This window comes from Phascolarctos cinereus, unplaced genomic scaffold, assembly GCF_003287225.1.
Source record: "Phascolarctos cinereus isolate Bilbo 61053 unplaced genomic scaffold, phaCin_HiC Scaffold_9;HRSCAF=440, whole genome shotgun sequence".
In the NCBI taxonomy this organism is placed as follows: Eukaryota; Metazoa; Chordata; class Mammalia; order Diprotodontia; family Phascolarctidae; genus Phascolarctos; species Phascolarctos cinereus.
Genome location: NW_027556402.1, coordinates 73,147,212 through 73,154,279, shown reverse-complemented (window position 1 = coordinate 73,154,279; position 7,068 = coordinate 73,147,212). Strand labels below are relative to the sequence as shown.

Sequence of the window (7,068 nt, the reverse complement as noted above, 5' to 3'; positions counted from 1 at the left end):
CACAGAATACATATATTATTAATAATATAAAGTATAGTAATTGCCTATTTTAACTAATTATTTTTGCTAACTTGGTGCCATGTTCAGTTGTTTTTATGCTAACAGAAAGAAGGAAACATAATATCTTGTGGAAATTTTAAGTCCTTAAGTGTCATTACACAAAATGCATGTTCCTTTTAAAAATATATATTTTATTTTTTCTAATTACATGTAAAATAATTTAACTTCCATGTGTTTTTATTTTGATTTCCAAATTCTATCCTTCCTTTCCCCTTTGTTGAAAACAAGTAACTTAAAATAGATTATACAAGTGCAGTCATGAAAAACATATTTCCACATTAGCCATGTCACAATCAAACAAACCATAGACCAAAACAAACAAAAAAGCAAGAAAAATGAAGTTTTAAAAAAAGTATGCTTAGATCTGCATCCAGATAGACACTATCAGTTCTTTCTCTGGAAGCGGATAGCATTTTTCATCTTAAGTCCTTCTGCAATTGTCTTGAATCACTGTATTGATGAGAATAGCTAAGTCATTCACAGCTGATTGCTGTACAATATTGATGTTTCTGTGTATAACATTCTCCTCACTTTACTTTGTTCATGTAAGTCTTTTCAGGTTTTTCTGAAAACATCTTAGTCATCTTTTTTTGATAATGCAAAAGGATTACATCATAATCATATACCACAGCTTAATCAGCTATTCCCCAATTGATGGGCATCTTCTCAATTTCCAATTCTTTGTCAACACAAAAAGAACTGCTATAAATATTTTTAAACAAATAGATCTCTTTTTTTTCCCCTACAGATGTAGAAGTACTATTGCTGGGTCAAAAGGTATACATAGTTTCATTATCCTGTGAGCATAGTTTCAAATTGCTCAATAGAATTGTTGGATTAGTTCACAATTCCACCACCAGTGAATAAGTATCACAATTTTTCCACCTTTACTCTAATATTTGTCATTAATATTGGCCAATCTGAAAGATGTCAGGTGGTACCTTAGAGTTGCTTCAATTTGCATTTCTCTATCAATAGTGATTTAGAGCAATTTTTTCATATGAATTTAGATAGCTTTGTTTCTTCTGAAAACTGCCTATTTATACTTCTTTTTTGGTCATAATTTTTCCCCTTATGCATATATGTAACAGGTAAAAAAGTCAATTTCCCCCTAATTTCCATATGATATCACCTTTTATATCTAAATCATGTACTCGTTTTGACATTATCTTGGTATATGGACTGAGATGTTGGTCTGTACCTAGTTTCTGACAAAATGCTTTCCAGTTTTCACAGTATTTTTTTCTTGTCACAAAAGTCAGGATCATTGGGTTTGTCAAATACTAGCTTATTATTGTCATTTACTACAATGCATTGTGTACCTAATGCACTCCATTGTTCCATCATTCTATTTCCTAGGCAGTACCAGATTGTTTTGATGATTAGTGCTTTGTAATACAGTTTGAGATCAGGCATTGCTAAGCTACTTTCTTTTTATTTTTTTTTCATTAATTCTCTTTATATTCTTGACCTTTTGTTCTTCCAAATGAATCTTATTATTTTCTCTAGTTAAATAAAATAAAGTTTTGATATATTGATTACTATGTACTAAGTAAATTAATTTAGGTAAAATTGTCATTTTTATTTCTTTGGTATGGCCTACCCTCGAGCAATCAATATTTCTCCAAATGTATGGATCTATGTATATTGCTGCAAATGGTGTTTTGTAATTGTGTTAGTATAGTTCCTGGGTTTGTCTTGGCAGGTGACTTGCAAGTATTTTATATAACTGCTTTAAATGGAATTTCTCTTTCTATTTCTTGCTGCTGGACTCTGTTGGTATGTTGATACATGTGGATTTATTTTATATCCTGCAACTTTGCTAAAATTGTTAATTGTTTCAACTAGTTTTTAATAGATTCTCTAGAATTGTCTAAGTATACCATCGTATCATCTGCAAAGAGTCATAGTTTTATTTCCTCATTGCCTATTCTTTCATTTATTTTTCATTCTATTCTTTCACTTCTATTTTTCTACTTTCATTCTTTCATTTGTTTTTCTTCTCATGTTGCTAGAACTAGGATTTCTAGTATAAATTTTAATAATAGTGGTGATAATGGGCATCCTTGTTTAATCCTTGGTCTTATTGGGAAAGCTTATCCCCACTGCAGATAATGCTTTGTAATGATTTCAGGTAGATAATACTCATCATTTTAAGGGGAAAAAAACCTCCATTTATTCCTATGCTTTGCAGTGTTTTTCATAGGTATAAGTGTTGCATTTTGTAAAAAGCTTTTTTCTGAATCTATTGAGATAATCATGATTTCTGTTGATATTATTATTGATATGGCTAATTATCCTGATAAATTTCCTAATATTGAAACTGTGTTCCTACTATAAATCCCACCTCGTATTTTGGTACGGTCTCTGTGATATACTACCTTAAACTCTTTGCTAGTGCTTAATTTTTTTGTATCAATGTTCATTAGAGAAATTGGTCTATACTTTTCATTCTCTGTTTTTACTTTTCCTGGTTTAGATATCAGCACAGCATTTGTATCATAAAAGGAATTTAAAAGGACTCCTTTGCGTATTTTTCCAAAAATTCATACAGTAATTGATCTTTAAATGTTTGATGGAATTCATTTGTGGATCTGTCTAGTCCAGGGGATATTTTTCTTTAGGAGTTCATTAAGGAAGTATTCAATTTCTTTTTGTAAATGAGGGTTAGAAGATTCTAAATGGCAGAGTAGGTCAGAAAATTCCAAGCTCTCCAGATTTTCCCCACAAACAAGACAAAGTAGTGCCTCAAGGCAAACTAAGAGAGCTAAAAACGAACCAGAGTTGGGGCAGAACAGTGGTCTTCCTAGGACAAGTGCAGAAAATCCAAAGAAAAATCACAGGATGAAAGTTTGGTCCCTATGAAGAGTAAACAGCTCCAGGCTAGTTTCTCTGAAAGAACAAGTGATGGGCCCTGGGGCTACCTGGATTGGGGTGGGGGTTCTCAGCCCTGGCCACAGGAACTTTCACCTTCCAGATAGTGTGGAAAGCTGGGCCAACATATGGACATATGAGCTGGGGAAAATTGAGGGAGCCTCAGCTTGTAAGGAACACCAGCCCCAGCTGAGAAGTGGCCCTGGGGAAGAAGGAATCAGCATATGCCCAGTGAGTGCAGAAGCAGAGGGGCAGGACACTGCTGGATGTCAGCCCTCAAGAGGGTAGAACTCTTGGTTTTGGTTCCAAGCTAGAGGAGAGAACTGAAGGTGGATCTGAGGCTAAAGGCACCATCCCCCACACCTGAGGTGATTACAAAAAATAAGCTGCAACAAATAAAAAAATGAACAAGCAAAGGAGAAAGAATCCAACCATACAAAGTTTCTAGGGGAATAAAGAAAACTGGGGTTCATCTTCAGAGGAGGATACTGAAGCAAAAAAATCCTCTCCTACTCCAAAGAATAATGTCAAATGGTCACCTGACCAAAAAAGAATTCATAGAAGGTTTTTTTCCCCAAACCCAAACACTTTTATTAGAGTTCAACTTCAAAATAAATCTTCATGTGGTCATAAGGAGTCTAGGAAAACTTGTCCAAGCAATGCCAACTTGGAAGTAGAGGGATGGCTGGGACTCCTGAGGAGTGGAAAACTAAGCTTGGAATCTTTTTTACCATTCATCTCTATTTCATTTTCCAAAGGTGAGGGAGGCATTCTTTCCTTTTGCTGTGATTTCCCAGTGGCCAGGACTGCAATACTTTTCCTTAATGTGGATTTTCAGCTTCATTTAAGGAAGTAAAATTCCTCATTAAGTCTTCTACTTCCCACTGCCCTTCCTTCTGCCCTACATCAGTGCAAGGCCACAGGGTCAATGGAGTGGGCTTCAGTGTTGAAGACTTAACCTCTGTCTCCCAGGATACATTCCCAATAGGGTCTCATCACTACATCAATGGTGGAGCCATTGTTGTGAATGAAATTGGTCTAGTCAAATAGTAGGTAGAGATACTTGACAGCCTCAGCCAGGAAGAAAGATTACATGTAACCACATGTAATCCTATTTGTGATTTCTTAGGTCTTTAATTAAATCCACACTCCACCTTTCTGATTTTCTCAATGGACTTTACAACATCTCTTCTGAGTTCTAAGAAAATGGGGCCCCTTGTAGCTTCGCAGAGGTATATTGAACTCTCAATTATTTCGGGCCACAGTAGGTATCCTTTCTGTTTCTCTATGATATGGAACTGGGGAACGTTACAGAATTCTGGCAGGCCTCCAAACTGCTTCCACACTGTGTAGTAATTGAGGAATGTCCTCATAGCATTGTCAATGTCCCCAATGAGGCTCCAAAATCATGGACATTAACTCTTTGTCCTGAAGCAGGATAGCTCCCTTCACCAGGTACTCAAAGTAGGTTGCCTACCAGCTCAATATCTGAACAGCTTTTCCATAAGCCCTTCAGGGCACTTCTGGCTACATCCTCAAATATTGGGTCACCAGTGAGGCTACTAAGAGTGGCAAATTCTACAATGAAGGTCCCTATCCCAGTGATGCAGGTCACAGGAGTTTCTCCAGGATTCACACCATGCTTCAAGTTCACTGTTCCATATGGCTTCCCCATAGGGGTCTGAAAAGGTGGAAGAAACTTTCAATCTGCCTCCTCAGCCATTCTCAGGAGAAGTCCAGAACAAGGCCATCCTGCCTTCACCTCTACTCCAGCCTTCTTAGACAGCAGGTGAGCCAACAAGAGGCCTCCTACCACTCCAATGCTGATTTCAAACACAGAAGCATTGACATTGATGTGAAAAGCCACACTTTCTTGAAGCACATCAACAACTCTCTGGAATTCAGTGACATTTCCCAAAATCAAGAAGGTGTCCAGGGCATCAGTATCAGAGAAAATCTTCCTCTGTAGTAGTCCAGATTGGGCATGGGGCCCAGGCTCATGCACATTGTGGTGCAGGGGCAGCAGTGTACAGAGGAGGCAGAGGGAGTAGAGCAGGCACCAGGGTATAGGACACAGGTGCTCTTGGCCCATAGGCATAGACCTGAAGCCACCTCCGCTGAGCTTCCCATAGAAGAGCTTTAAAAAAGACTTGAAAAATCAAATGAGAGAGATTGAGGAAATTAAAAGAAAAAAAGAATAATCCAAGAAAAACAAGGAGATTATGAAAAGAAGGTCAACCAAGTAGAAAAGGAGATCCAGAAAGTTAAGGAAGAGAACAACTCCTTGAAAATTAGAATTGAGCAAGGGAAAGCCAACAAAGTTAAGAGAGACCAAGAAATAATAAAACAATATATAAAGAATGGAAAAAAATAGAAGAGAATATAAAACATCTTGTAACAAAAGCAACCGATCTGGAGAATGGATCAAGAAGAGAAAACATTGGACTCCCTGAAAGCCATGACAAAAAGAAAAAGAATTTTGATGCAGTAATATGAGAAATATTTAAAGAAAATTTTCCTGACACATTAGAACATGAGGATAAAGTAGAAATAGAAGAAAACCCACCAATCATGACCTGAAAGAGATTCTATGAGGAAAACCTACAGGAACATAATGGTCAAATTCCAAAACCCATAGCTCAAGGATAAAATATTACAAGCAATAAGAAAATAAAAACAATTTAAATACGGTGATGCCACAATTAGAAACACACAAGACTTAGCAGTAATGACACTAAAAGACTGCAGGTCTTAAAACACTATATATTGAAGAGCAAAAGAACTGGCGCTATGGCTGAAAATATCATACCCAGCAAAGTTAAGCATAATCCTGAATGAAAATGAAATTGACATTTAATGAATTGTCAGGCTTTCAGGATTTTGTTTAAAAAAAAAACCTGAACTTAATAGAAGATTTGACATACAAGATCCAAGAGAAATATAGAGTACCTATGAAAGACTAATTACAAAGGACTCAATAAGCACAGACTGCTTACCTTTTATATGAGGAAATGTAAAACATAAGATTCTTATTACTAATTGGGTAATTCATGAAAAAAAGATTCAGTAGACCTGAGTATGATATGATTTTAAAATGTAAAACCATTTAGGAACAGGTAAAAAGAGTAATTATTTTATACAAATGATGTCTGAAAGGAAGAACTGAGAGAGAACGATTAGAAAGAAAGAAAGAGGGAGGAGGGCTGGTGGTTCTGGAACCCTACTTCCATTGGGAATGCCTTTAAGTTGGTAGAAGAATATAAAATCTTATAATTTCAGAAAACAATAAAAGGCTAAGGAGATGGGGGGAGAAAGGATAAGGGAGGGATTTCTAGAGGAGAGGATGAGGGATTAGGATAAGGGGAGGATTAAAGAAGGGTTTTTAGATTAATAGAAATAAGAGTATGAAGGAGGGATCTTTGAAGGAGGGGTTGGTTAAGTTATAAGAGGCCAATGTAGCAGTTACAAGTAAAGTAGTGCAGTCAAGAGCAATAGGAAATAAGAGATACATGTAAACATAAAATAGAAATCAAGAGTAGAAGTTATCAGGTAGAAAAAAGTAGGGATAGTAATCATGATCTCAGACAAAGTTAAAGTTAAAATAGATTTAATCAAGAGAAAAATAAGGAAACTGCATTATATATCAGTCATATTAAGCAGCATTGTTGTAGAATATTTAAAATAATTAGACAGTACAAAGGTGGAATATTGTTGTAGTATAGGAAATGATGAGTTGGTGAACTTAGAAAAAATATGGAAAAAACAGAACTTGTGAAGGAAGAGGTTATCCTTCCTCAGAGAAACAGGGGATAAATAAATATAGTACAGTCTTGCATAGGTGTATGTACGTCTCTATATAAGTATGATTATAGATATCTGGGTATATGTATGTAAGTGTACATATGTGTGTATGCATGTATATATCTTTGTAAATATGTATGCATATTTGTATATATATGTGTGCATATGTTTATATATATATATATATATATATATATATAAAAGCACACACACTAAGATATATACATACATGCACACATATGTCTGCACTTAATTGAACTTTCTTGGGGAAAGGGGGGAAAAGGGGGAAAAAAGAACAAAGTAAAAATGCACAGCACAAAAAGAAAATTTACG

General features: G+C 35.7%; 1 pseudogene; it reads right to left on the bottom strand.

The window, feature by feature from the left end:
* Positions 1-3,561: 3,561 nt before the first annotated feature.
* LOC110222609 (ER degradation-enhancing alpha-mannosidase-like protein 2 pseudogene) lies at positions 3,562-5,064 on the bottom strand (annotated as a pseudogene).
* Between the last annotated feature and the right edge of the window lie 2,004 nt (positions 5,065-7,068).